The sequence below is a fragment of the Leptodactylus fuscus genome, chromosome 6 (genome assembly GCF_031893055.1).
Source record: "Leptodactylus fuscus isolate aLepFus1 chromosome 6, aLepFus1.hap2, whole genome shotgun sequence".
NCBI classification, from domain to species: Eukaryota; Metazoa; Chordata; class Amphibia; order Anura; family Leptodactylidae; genus Leptodactylus; species Leptodactylus fuscus.
In genome coordinates this window covers 165,234,863-165,249,136 of record NC_134270.1, presented here as the reverse complement: position 1 = coordinate 165,249,136, position 14,274 = coordinate 165,234,863, and positions in this window count along the sequence as shown.

Below are 14,274 nucleotides of genomic sequence, written 5' to 3'. Positions count from 1 at the left end.
CATGATCCTGAGGAAGCCAAAGAGAGGTCAAGGAAGGTGAGTATAAGTATTTACTATGTTTCTGCCCCTCCACTCCGGCCTCCGATTATTAAACTCCGGAGTCTGAAGAAACCTCATAACATAATAAAGCTGGGTTTTTTTTTTTAACCGGATTTTGAGGCAGAGGCTGCGTCAGAATCCGGTTCAAAAAATGGCTAGCCGCGACTGGATGCCGGTGCAGTGCCTACAGTGCACTGACATCCAGTCGTGGCATTCTGCTCCGGATTAGGTCTAAATTAATGGGACTACTTGGGAGGGTGTGGAATCCGCCTCAAGAAAGGGCACGTTGCTTTTTACGCGAGCAGAAACAAACCAATCGCGGAAAAAGGAACCCATTGAATTCAATGGGAGGCGTTTTTTGGAGCCGGATTCTGACGCGGATTCCACATCCAAATCCGGAACAGTGTATGAAACTCACAAGTATTCACTAGTATTCACTCTCTCTGAAGCCTTTGCGTTATCTAATGAATATCTCCATGGTGGGACTATTAATGGATTATCTTATGTTATCTTATCTTATCTTATCTTAAAAGAATCCCACAAGGTTCACCCATCTCAAGCAGTGACCCTTTGCCTTCCATCAGTTCTTCTTGGTACTTGCAGGCAGTTTTTGGCAGAACTCAGCAGGGAGGTTGTTCCTGCCGCCATCTTGGAGAACTAATCACAGATCTTCTGTGGATGTAGGCTTGTTCCAAACCATTGGTCTCTTCATGTCATCCCAAACAGACTGGATGATGTTGAGATCAGGGCTATACCTCTTGGGGTCCATTTACATGGAGGAATTTCGCGCCGATTATGGCGCGGAATCCTCATCAGAATCAGCGCTGAAAAAAAGATTCTTATTGACTTTAATGGGTTCCGTTTTCCTGACGGAACCCATTGTAGTCAATGGGAGTCTTTTTTTTCAGTGCTGATTCTGACGCGGATTCAGCACCAGAATCAGCTCCAAATTCCACCGTGTGAATGGACCCTTACTTTACAACATATTTTCCACACGTCTAAAACTTTTGCACGGCACTGTTTATAACAAGGTTGCATATCTGCACCTTGCGGACAGACATTCACTATGCAGACAGACAAAGCTTCTATTGTAGCAGTTACATATCACCTACGAGAGATTATCTGGTTGTTTTCTGCATGAAGCTTTTCACCAGCGCTTAGGGCATTGTCTACACACAGACGGCAGCGCTGACACAATCCAAGGCTGATAACAATTACCTGGTGATTAGAGTTTCCTCAGATTTTCATAAGAAGGCTTTTCTTTGTCTTATAGGTGGAGACTTCTTTTGAACTCCTATGTAAACAGCGGCATACAGAGAGGACGGGGAGGGGGAGGGGCAAAGGAAATATAAAAATACAGGACTTTAAGGAGCTTCTTGACACCAGCACAGTCCTCCAACCACGAGGTCAATCATCCCATGTCATACTTATAGTACATGATTTCCGCATTTAGTCAAATGATGGAAACTTCCTATGAGCAAGTAGTATTCGATCGAGTACCACTCGCTATTCGAATGTAAAAGTTTGATGCAGAACCAGCATTGATTGGCCGAATGCTATACAGTCGACCAATCAACGCTGGTTCTTCTCCTACCTTTAGAAGTCTTCTCCGTGCAGCGTCCCCGCGGTGTCTTCTGGCTCTGAATTCACTCTGCCAGGCATCGGGCCTGGGCAGAGCCGACTGCGCATGTTCGCTTGCAGTGTGGGCATGCGCAGTCGGCTCTGCCCAGGCCCGATGCCTGGCAGAGTGAATTCAGACCCGGAAGATGCCGCGGGGACGCTGCACGGAGAAGACTTCTCGGAGGATCCAGCCCGACCCTCACTCGTGGACTTGGTAAGTATAATTTGATCGAACATTGCCTACCACTGAAACGAGCATTTTCCCCCCATGACTATAATAGGGTTTGATATTCGATTCGAGTAGTCGAATATTGAGGGGCTACTCGAAACGAATATCGAACCTCAAATATTTTACTGTTCACTCATCTCTATTCTACACCGCTATACTGGCTCTCTGAAGCCAGGAAGTAGCTGTATGTTAATGTTATTCACCTCAAAATAAAAGATCCAATAGATCTGAATCTATTTGGGAAATCCGGCGAAGCGGCCAAATCGAATTTTTGCAAACTTTGCTCATCTCTACTCACCAACTATTTTAAAGAGGACACGACTATCCTGAAATGGGTCACCTCTCCTCTAGGGCCCCTTCGTAGGAGATCTGTCAAGAGTTTGTTAACTATTTTTCATTTGCTATGTACACTCATTGACAATACAAAAAAAAAAAACTGCACCCATTTGGAAATGTTGGATTGCTGAAAAACTTGTCTTGCAGTCAGGGGTTCCCCTAACCTCTTTGCTGTCTGAGGTTTACACACTACTATCTTCACACGCTATTATCTTGACGCGCTGATATCGTCGCACAATATACACTTGACACAAAGTTATTAAATGGTTTTTAAGAATTTTTCTTATTGTATTACTTCAGTGTCAGATCAACACCACGGCATTACTGAAAATAACTTCACACAGCTTCTGCTTGGTGGATGGATGAGCCCACGTGGCCCCCATTCTCTTTAAAGGGATCCTACCATTAAAACTCTATTTTTTCTGCCTACCACGTAGGAATAGCCTTAAAAAAGACTATTCTTCTCCTACCTTTAGATGTCTTCTCCGCGCGCCATTTGGTATAAATTCCCGGTTTTTGTCTGTATGCAAATGAGTTCTCTTGCAGCACTGGGGGCGGGTCCCAGCGCTCAAACAGCACTGGGGGCGTCCCCAATGCTGCAAGACAACTCTCCAGTGATGCCTCCATTTTCTTCTGGAACGGGTCTTCTTCTCGTCTTCTTCATGCGGTGGCTTCAAACTTCTTGGGCAAAACCGACTGCGCATGCCTACCGGCCACAAGAAAATGGCCGCTTACAATACCACCCACGATAGCAACCCCTTATCTGGCCCCCACACAGCATAACGCCCCATTTACACACACTATAATGTTCCACAGTGGCCCCTGCACACAGTATTGTCCCCCATAGTGGCCCCTGCACACAGTATTATGACCCATAGTGGCCCCTGCACTCAGTATTATCCCCCACAGTGACCCCTGCACTCAGTATTATCCCCCATAGTGGCCCCTGCACATAGTATTATGTCCCATAGTGGCCCCTGCACATAGTATTATGTCCCATAGTGGCCCCTGCACACAATATTATGCCCCACAGTGACCCCTGCACACAGTATTATCCCCCATATTGGCCCCTGCACACAGTATTATGACCCATAGTGGCCCCTGCACTCAGTATTATCCCCCACAGTGACCCCTGCACTCAGTATTATCCCCCATAGTGGCCCCTGCACACAGTATTATCTCCCATAGTGGCCCCTGCACACAGTATTATGACCCATAGAGGCCCCTGCACACAGTATTATAGCCCACAGTGGCCCCTGAGTACAGTATTTTGCCACACAGCAGCCCATGCACACTCTATTATGCCCCACAGTGAACCCTGCACACTCTATTATACCTTATAGTGGCCCACCCATGAATTTTTCAGAGTATAATGGTCGGAGATCCAGGGAGGTGACAAACATAAAAAACACTGTTACTTACCTATCCTGGTCTCTGGCTCACTCCCTGCAGCTTTCAGATCTCTTCAATTTCAGCACAGACATCACGTGGGCCAGGCTGGTGTTGCAGCTCATAATGATCCTAGTCTGCCATGCTTGATATCTGGAGCGTCACTAAAGAGGTGTGAAGTCTGCTGGGAATAACACCGGATTGCAGGAGTGGTGAGTAAGATTGTTTTTTATGTTTACCTCTGGGTCTCCGATCATTATTCTCTGGGGTCTCCAATTATAGTAGTATTTTATTCTCTGCTCTGGCTAATAGACAAGGGTCCTGCACATGAGACTACCTTTATTGGAGGAGTTACCATTATGCAGGTGCAAATAACCTTCATATTCACCTGAGCCCTGGACAAATATCTTCTGATGTTAGATAAAAGTAAGTGTCCTGTATATTGTGTAACTGGAGGCTGTGCGGCCGGGCTTCATTCCTGCCCCGGGGCACTGACATAGCCGGGCTGTTGATGTATGACACTTCTCTAGTCCTGAGCCGCCCACTTTTCTTCACACTTGATCCTTCTACAAACATCTCAATCAGCCCTGCGGTCATATATTTAGCACGCCAATTTTTTTACACGCACATCTTGTTTTTATTTCGGAACAATTTCACAGGTATAAAGTTACCGATCCCCAAACATGAAGCAGCCAGCAGTCATTGTATCAGCGGCGGCAGGAGCGGAACACAATGTCCTGAGATGGTACGGGGGACAGGTCAAAATATTTTGGTGCCCGGGGTAGTATAGACAAACCTTCATACACACTTTATTATCTGTCATTCTGATCCATCAGATGATCAGATAAATGGAAAAAATGCGTTCCTACGAGACAGATACAATCAGAGGGCTTCCCATTTGTACCCATCAAAAATGACAACCTCCATTCTTTCAGGTGCCTGGTTTTTTGGTGGATAGGGGAATTCCTAGATTGATACATTGTAACAAAGCCTTAGCTGTCAGAAGGATTCAGTCTGTATATTATCTAGAAGGTTCCCTCTTAGTATTTTGCCATTCTAGACAGTTTTCCCCAATCTGCAAGGTAGACCGGTGGGGTATGACTTCGGGGACCCCTGACAATCAGGATAATGGGGGCCCAATGCCCCCGCACCCTCCCTGTGAATGAAGCCTTGCTTCTGTACATGCGTGACTGCTGTTCCATTCAGTTCCATGGAGATTTGTGAGATTGGAGTCAAAACCCATTTAAGGCTGAGGCTCCATATTCCGGAAATGTAGCTTTCCATAACATTGGGCCTCAGCCTAATAGGTTCCCAACTTTGGCAATATCTTTTGTTATAAGTGTCTACTAGAGATGAGCGAACAGTAAAATGTTCGAGGTTCGATATTCGTTTCGAGTAGCCCCTCAATATTCGACTACTCGAATCGAATATCGAACCCTATTATAGTCTATGGGGGGAAAATGCTCGTTTCAGGGGTAGGCAACATTTGATCAAATCATACTTCCCAAGTCCATGAGTGAGGGTCAGGCTGGATCCTCCGAGAAGTCTTCTCCTGGCAGCGTCCCTGCGGCGTCTTCCGGCTCTGAATTCACTCTGCTAGGCATCGGGCCTAGGCAGAGCCAACTGCGCATGCCCGCACTACAAGCAAGCATGCGCAGTCGGCTCTGCCCAGGCCCGATGCCTGGCAGATTGAATTCAGAGCCAGAAGACGCCGTGGGGGAAGCTGCACGGAGAAGACTTCTAAAGGTAGGAGAAGAACCAGTGTTGATTGGCCGACTGTATAGCATTCGGCCAATCAATGCTGGTTCTGCATCGAACTTTTACATTCGAATAGCGAGTGGTACTCGATCGAGTATGAGTATTTCGAATACCGTAGTATTCTATCCAATACCTACTTGATCGAGTACTACTCGCTCATCTCTAGTGTCTACCCACAAAAGATTTCCCCACACCTGGAACCTCCATCGATCATTTCTAATCATTAAGGCCAACTAGCAGCAAGTGTTCAATTTCCCTGCAGTGACACCACAGGTGGAAAAAGGTATTACACAATTCTCATTGAAATCAACAGGCCCTCAGGGGGGAAGAAGATGCCTTTAGTGTCGTCTGTGGTTAGTAAATGGGGGTCATGACTGAGAGACTCCATCCAATCCATTAACCAGAGTTTCGTAACAAGGTTATGTAGCAGGAAAATTCCTTCGAGGAACTGTACACCCTGCGAAGGAAGAAGCCTTAGACTTAATAGTGACAAGATAGAACATAATATCAGGTATTAACAGCCGTCTTATACTTAATCCTCATTCACTAAGTGTTCATTATCCTGAGCTGTCAGTCATGGAGGGTTAGTGACCCTGGTAAATAAGTAATGCTTAGAATACAATGGAGAGTAAATGTAGGATTTGGGGGGAATTTGGAAGGATTCTACACTAAAAACCATAGTTGGCTACTTACTAGTTGTGATCCTTTGTTACCTGCAGATGAACCCAGCCCTGCAGATAGATAGGTTAGGTTACCGAGATATTGGTGTTTTTGTCAGCAATGATGGCATGGCCACATACCTCTTTGGAGCAATGACATTGCCATCGTTGCTCCAAAGAGTTCATTGGTAGGTGCAGTGATATCCTGGGTTCTGGGGATAGAACGACTTTAAGGTGTTGTAAACAAGACATTACAGGTAGTCCTCGACTTACGACATTGATCCGTTCTTACGCGGCATTGTAAACCGAATTTCGACGTAAGTCGGAAACATACCATACGACCCTGCGTAGGAACGGATCAACGTGATTTAGTGTGCAGCGGCACGGAACCGAAGAAGACTGTACCATATACAGTAGAGTACAGTACAGTCTTCCTCGGTTCCGAGCCGCTGCACACTAAATCACATACTGTACAGTGAGAGCTGGCAGCTTGCGTTTATGCGGGAACTTACTTTTTCTCATAGGAAAGCATTGGCCAGCGTTGATTGGCCAGTGTACAGCATTCAGCCAATCAATGCTGGCCAGGAGGCGGGGTCTAATATCGGACCACAATGGAGACTGCTGTGGTCCGATCTTAGACTCCGCCTCCTCACAGACGAGCCTTCGGCAGAACCAGCGTTGATTGGCCGAATGTTGTACACTGGTCAACACTGGTTAATTCATTCCTATGAGAAAAAGTAAGCTCCCTCATAACAGCAAGCTGCCTGCTCTCTTCCGACTAGCATGGATGAGCCTGCTGCAGAACCAGCGTTGATTTGCCGCAGGCTCATCCTTGCTAGTCGGGAGTGCTGGCAGCATTCTGTTACGAGGGAGCTTTACTTTTTAGCTCATCTCTAGTCGTAACCACGAAACGTCGTAACCCAAGGACTACCTGTATATTACTTGCCCCTACTGAGAATAGATGGTCACCCTGTCAATTTTGGTAAAAACCATCAAAGCCAAATACTTACCTGTTCGTCATTGCAGAGTTGGTGGAGGAGTCAGTGACAGTCGTATTACCTAGAGAGGGGGCAAGGGCGGTTTATTACCATCCGTGCCATCCCAATTACAGTATACGTTGTGTATGCAGTGATTTGGTACCGTGTTAGCCAGTGGTTATAAAATATAAAAAACAAAAAAACTTTGCAAGTCTTCAGTAGGTGATACCTTTTTTAATGGCTAACTCATAATGATGACAGAATATAACGTTTCAAAGCTTCCTCTGAGCTTCTTCAGATATAACTAAAAACACTCTGTAGAGGCTGCATATTTATGACTGGACTCAGGGGTAGGATTACAGGAGGGAGGGGGGGAGAGGCTTATTACTATATACTTATAACAACAAACAATCAATTGCCAGATCCCAGTTTATCTTAATGACTGTCTTAATGATTTGTATAAAAAGACATAAACCCACGTGAGATGTTAATTCCATTGTCCAGCGTCTGGAATAGGGTCATGGCCTTGTACTCATAAATCAGTCGCTGTTTCCTTGATTTAAAGTTCCCTTTTAAGATCAAGATTTTCATGTCATTGATGATGTTGTGGTCTTCCTGGCAGAAGTGTTTTGGCACGGGAAGATCAGTTCTCTGTTGTTTGATTGTATGTCGATGTGAATTAATTCTCATTCTGAGTTTCTGTCCAGTCTCTCCAACATACAGATTTTCAGTGGAACATTTGGTGCAAATGATCAAATACACCACATTAGGTGTGTTACAGGTGAACACACCTGGGATTTTATATTCCCTGTTAGAGTTTGGGATCTCTATCCTGTCAGTGGTCAGTATGTGCGGGCAGGTCTTGCACCTCTTCTGTCCACATGGAAATGTTCCTTTGTTAGTTGGAGGTGATAGTGAGCTGCTAATAATCATATTCCTGAGGTTTGGTGGCTGTCTGTAGCACAGGAGAGGGGAGTCTGGAAATATGGATGTTAGACGGTGGTCTTTTTGCAGTAGTGGATGTAATTTGCGTGTAATTCCTCTCAGCGTGTATATATGTGTATACATTCTTGAGGCAGGGTTACCATCCAAGAACAGTTGATAACCAAATCACCAGAGCCACCAGGATACCGAGATCGGAGTTATTAAAATACAATACCAAACAGGAGAACAATCGGGTGCCCCTGGTCGTCACATATAACCCCCACCTGGAGACGCTGAGAGGAATCACACGCAAATTACATCCACTACTGCAAAAACACAACCGTCTAACATCCATATTTTCAGACCCCCCTCTCCTGTGCTACAGACAGCCACCAAACCTCAGGAATATGATTATTAGCAGCTCACTATCACCTCCAACTAACAAAGGAACATTCCCATGTGGACAGAAGAGGTGCAAGACCTGCCCGCACATACTGACCACTGACAGGATAGAGATCCCAAACTCTAACAGGGAATATAAAATCCCAGGTGTGTTCACCTGTAACACACCTAATGTGGTGTATTTGATCATTTGCACCAAATGTTCCACTGAAAATCTGTATGTTGGAGAGACCGGTCAGAAACTCAGAATGAGAATTAATTCACATCGCCATACAATCAAACAACAGAGAACTGATCTTCCCGTGCCAAAACACTTCTGACGTCAAACGTCATCATTCTGTCATCATTATGAGTTAGCCATTAAAAAAGGTATCACCTACTGAAGACTTGCAAAGTTTTTTTGTTTTTTATATGCAGTGATTGGGATTCACTGAGTTCTGTGTATACGACTATGGAAGCCACCAGGATGGGGCTTCCTTCTGGCCCAGTGGTCATGTTATTCACTCGGTGGCAAGAATTGTATAAGCTTCTGGGCCCTTGAGGATCCATATCAGCTCTGCACTGTAGACTAGGAAGCTAATGTAGCAGCTCCAGTCACTAGGGAAGTAAGCAAAACAAAAAAATAAAAACGTAATATTAAAATATCCTCCAAGGTCTATTGTCCTTGTGTTGGATACAATGTATTTAAAAATAAAATAAAATATAAAGAATGACACTAACACACCCACATCACAGTTTCTAGTCCACTCCCGGTGACTCAAAGCTATGCGTCATCTGCAACAAAATTTCCAAAACGGAAATGGAAAAATATTAGAAAAAATAAATTAAAAAAATTAGCAAAATGAGTAAAAAGTTCACAAAAATAAATCCGAAAAAAGACAAAAATATTTTAATAATATGAAAAATGTATTGTTTTTATCCTTCAAAACCACAACCAAAAAAAAAAGGTGTAAGGTCATGAACCCGGGAAAATGGCTACAGGGATATTTGGATTGTATTACTATATGATCAGTGGGGTCCGGCCCAAGCACCAAGGGGCAGAAGTCCTTTTGTTTTCTCCCTACACGGCTATACCGTAGGCTCCGTTCTAATGACTGTGTTATGGCCCTGAGCTGTAAGTCATGCACTCTGTAATAAATTACTTAAATGTACAATAAAATATGTTTTATGGGGTGAGTAATAGAACAAAAGCTGCAGGTAAGTGACTCACTGGTAAGCTATGACAGCAGATATGAGGCCTGAGGGTGGAAGCCCTTGTTTTTCTGGTCCAACCAGTAAGGCCATTAGACCTTTGCAGCCAGTAGATATGAGATTGAGAGTGCCAAGTGTGTCTACAGGCAGGACCTGTCACACTGATAATGACCTGACGGGTCAGAAATGGCTGCAAGGTACATTGTTTAAGTAACGTGAGAGAATCGAAGAAGACCTGCAAGGATAGCAGAAGACCAGAAGGTCAACTCTATTGATGATAAAATAACCTGATATGTCAAAAACTGGGCGGGGGAATGTAATGTCTTTATACTTGCTTCTTTAAGGGTGCCATCACAGTGTTTCCATGTACGGTGCCCACGCAGAGTGCCCTATACTACAGTACCAGAATCCCTTCTAATGGCAGTGCCACAGGAATGACCTATATTGAAAATACCATGGAGTGTCTTCCATTAACTGTAACACCGGACTACCCATCTATAGAATATCACCAGAATGTCCTCTATTAACAGAACCACCAAGGTGCCCTCTATGTATAGTACCACCAGAGTGTCCTCTGTAAACAATACCACCAGAGTCATCTCTATTAATAGTGTCACCAGAATGCCGTCTATAAACAGTGCCACCAAAGTGCCCACTATGAACATTAACATCAGAGTGCCCAATGTAAACAGTAACACAAGAGTGCCCTCTATAAACAGTGCTCCCACTAACAGTACCACCAAAATGACCTATGCTAACAGCACCACCTAAGTTTCTCTTAATTACCACCAAAATGACCTCTAAAAACAGTACCCTCAGAGTGACCTCTGCACTGTGTTCCAAATTAGCATCAACCTGAAAGGTCGATGCAAATAGTAGTCAGTACAACGTTCAGATCTTCAACCATTAGACTTGAATTTTTTTCCAGAATGTCAGAATCACCTGCTAGAGTTGCTTTTCTGATGTGACCTGCCTCCCACCCTCTTAGATCTTTTGTATGAGGACACACCAAGAGTTCCCAATAGGGTTGAGGTCAGGGGAGGATGGTGGCCACACCAGGAGTTTTTCTCCTTTTATGCCCAATGTTCAATGACTCAGAGGTATTCCTCGCTACATGAGATGGATCATTGTCTTACATAAAGATGATTTGGCTACGGAAGGCACGGATTTAAATTTGTGTACCATGGAAGGAAGTGGTCAGTCAGGAAGTTTATTTTCACACCTTCAGGGACCATCTCTCTCCCCATGATTCAAAACATGACTCCACCACCTTTCTGATGACAGTGCCATGAGGAGACATGGTGACCATTCACCAACCATGCACTGCTCCATCTATCTGCACCATCCAGGGTTGCTCGCACTCATCAGTACACAAGACTGTTTCACAATTAGTCTTCATGTATTTCTGAGGTCATTGCTGAAATGAAAGGAGAGTATTTGTCTCAGTCAATTTGTTGAAGTTCAAATCCACTCTCAGTTATTCACAGTGTGTACAATTTCATTCATGGTGTGTATTGCTGTATACTGTGAGTGCACCATTGATCTGTTACCACAAAGACAGAGAATACTCTACAAATTTTATGCAGTGTCTCTAAAAATGACCCAATGTTAGGATGGGTTCCCGCACAGCGCCACCTGCGGGGCCAATCCAACCCTCGCCCTCGACGTCGGATGGTGAGACGACTAGAGGCTAAGTCCTGTTTTGGCCACAATGAGAATGTCCAGTGTGGTCATGGGCGCCGCCCTGCTGGGCGGGGACTTCCCTTTAAAGAGGACCTTTCACCATATCTGGGCACAGGCAGTGTTCTATACTGCCAGAAAGCTGACAGTGCGCTGAATTCAGCGCACTGTCGGCTTTCCCGATCCGTGCCCGGTGTAAAGCGCTATCGGTCCCGGTACCGTAGCGCTTTACAGTCAGAAGGGCGTTTCTGACCATTAGCCAGGAACGTCCTTCTGCCTCGCGGCGCCAATCGCGCTGTGCTGTGGAGCCGGGAGGAACGCCCCCTCCCGCTCCTGATAATGCTAGTCTATGGACAAGCTGTGTGAGCAGAGGGAGGGGGCGTTCCTCCCCGCTCCACAGCACAGCGCGATTGGCGCCGCGAGGCAGAAGGACGTCTCTGGCTAATGGTCAGAAACGCCCTTCTGACCATAGAAGAGCTACGGTACCGGGCCGTAAGCTCTTCACACCGGGCACAGATCGGGAAAGCCGACAGTGCGCTGAATTTAGCGCACTGTCAGCTTTCTGGCAGTATATAGAACTGCCTGTGCCCGGACATGGTGAAAGGTCCTCTTTAAATAGCTTGAGTTTCCGCCGCCCAGCGCTCACACTTAAACTCAAACTGGGGAATGACACTGCAGGGATAGGTTCCAGCAATGCTTGGTGGACAGGTTAGGCCTCTGTGTGGGGATACCTCTGTCTCTAACTCTGGGAACATTTAGGTAGAACCTATAAATCCTGAACTTGCCGCTCCACACTAGGGCTTGGGAGCAGCAGATGCTGTCCCAGCTCGTGGCACTGCAGCAGGTGTGGTTTCACTAGTTAGTCCACTGCTTGTCTCCCGCCACTGCTACTCCTAGTGTTTAAGGAGTCCTGTTTGGTTTCCTGACCAGGGGTAACGTTAACCCCTGGCAGCCTGGGCTGCAGCCTAAGCTCTGGTGCAGTCCCCCAGTAAAGATTACTGGTACACGGCTATTGCAGCTATCCACATTAAGAGCTGTACACACCCAATCACCCAGTGAAGTTAACTGGAGTGAATCCTGCTTGGCGGCTAGTTCACATTAAAGCCGCACCCACACCATTTACCCAGTGAAGTTAACTGGGGTGAATCCTTTTTTGCAGCTAGTTCACATTAAAGCCGTACACACACCATTCACCCAGTGAGATTAACTGGAGTGAATTCCCCTTGCAGCCCTGTTCACATTAGGAGCGGTACCGTCTCTTTTCTCCAGTGAAATTAAGTGGTGTATGTGTGTTGCCCTTGTACACACTAACGCAGTACTGCAGCTTGCTCAGACACACAGCGCCCTAGAGGCTTGTGGACCTCATTGCAGTGGCCTGCAGTCTAGCGGTTCCGTGGTTAAAATACTATTTTTTGTATATTTGTACACAGAACCGTAACACCCATATACAAGATTGTTTATACTTATTGCCGAAACTGCTTTGTGCTCTGTGCTGTACTCATGGACATTCTCCTTGTAACAGCACACCACATGGTAAGGACTGGTATTGTAAATAAGACAAGATCTTTGAGGAGGGTTGTATTTGTTCCATTTGTGTCAGGCAGTTTTCATAAAGCGCTTCTTTTTCTTTTAATTTTGGACAAAATTGATTTCAGCCACCACTAGGGGGAGCTCCCTGCAGACAGATTAATACAATGGCTGTAGATTCAGTAACTAGGGTTGAGCCGATCTTGAGATTTCAGGATCGATTTTAAAATCCGATTTCCAATCATCTTCCAGCCGATCCTGATCGTGAAATTTTCTCGATTGCCGATTGGAATCCGATCTTTTCCGATCCCAATCGCTCAATCCTATCAGTAACCGAAGTATGACTTAATCTGATTTCTGCTCTGACTCTGACTCCTTATAAATGACTGTCAGCCATCATCAGACAGACTCTTACTTATCACAGTGCCATATACTGTATAGTGGCTGTGCTTGGTATTGCAGCTCATCCCCATTCATTTCAATAGGACTGAGCTGCAGCACAACCATGTGACCAATAAACATGTTGTCACCGGTCTCTAAACTCTATAAAGATTTTTTTTTATAAATTTAGTCAGCTCATAATATTCGTTGTAAACCCGTAGTTATGACAATATCTGGATATAATGACAATACACAGATACTGTACATGTTTTCTTTGTAAGGAGCAACTACTAATCCTGCAGTAACAGCTGGTCTACAGGTCACTAGACCATGTGGATATCTTTCTGCCACATGCTCAGGGATCTGATTTTTCTTGGTAAATGTAAATAGTCTTATTCTTGTGTTATAACAGCTGACAGGTTCTCAATGCTAGGTGTGGTGCCGGAAAGCCATACAATATGATAAATGTCAACTGCTCATACAGAATGTATTTCTATCACTAGGTGTCCATACAGAGTATTATCATGGATGAAAGTGCTTTGTCTTCTGTGCTGTATTCATAGACATGTTCCTTGTAACAGCACTCCATGTGTAAAGGAGGGGTATTGCAAGTAAAACGTTATTTTTGGTTTTAACATAAAACAGGTTTTCTATATTCTATATTGCATCAAACATCAATACAAACCCGACATCCACTTTACAGCGGATGCTGGGGAGGGTTAGACGCTGGCACAGGTGCTGGGGCCTGCGGCATAGCTGTCCTGTCCTGCAGGAAGCCAGCAGCGGCAGGAGCGATGCTACTATTCCACTCCTCCGCCCCCACCCTCGCTCCTCAAGTCCACATTCGGACTATAAGATGCACCCTTATTTTCCCCCAAAATTTTTTGGGAAAAAGTGCGTCTTATAGTCCAAAAAATATTTGTTGCTAAGAGTAGTAACTTTGTGCTTCAGATTGGATTCACATCTGTGCTGCAGTCTCCATTGCAGAAACCGCCAAAAATTGGCTGCCTAGAGGTCTTCGGAGTTTCAGTTTGTAAATATACCTGGACCCCATTATAGTCAATGCCCATATGTCCCCGCTGTTGTAGTGGTCCAACTCTCTATCGTTGGATCCCCTGACAGACCAGGACGACGCAGAGTCCGGCTCTAATGTGAAACATAT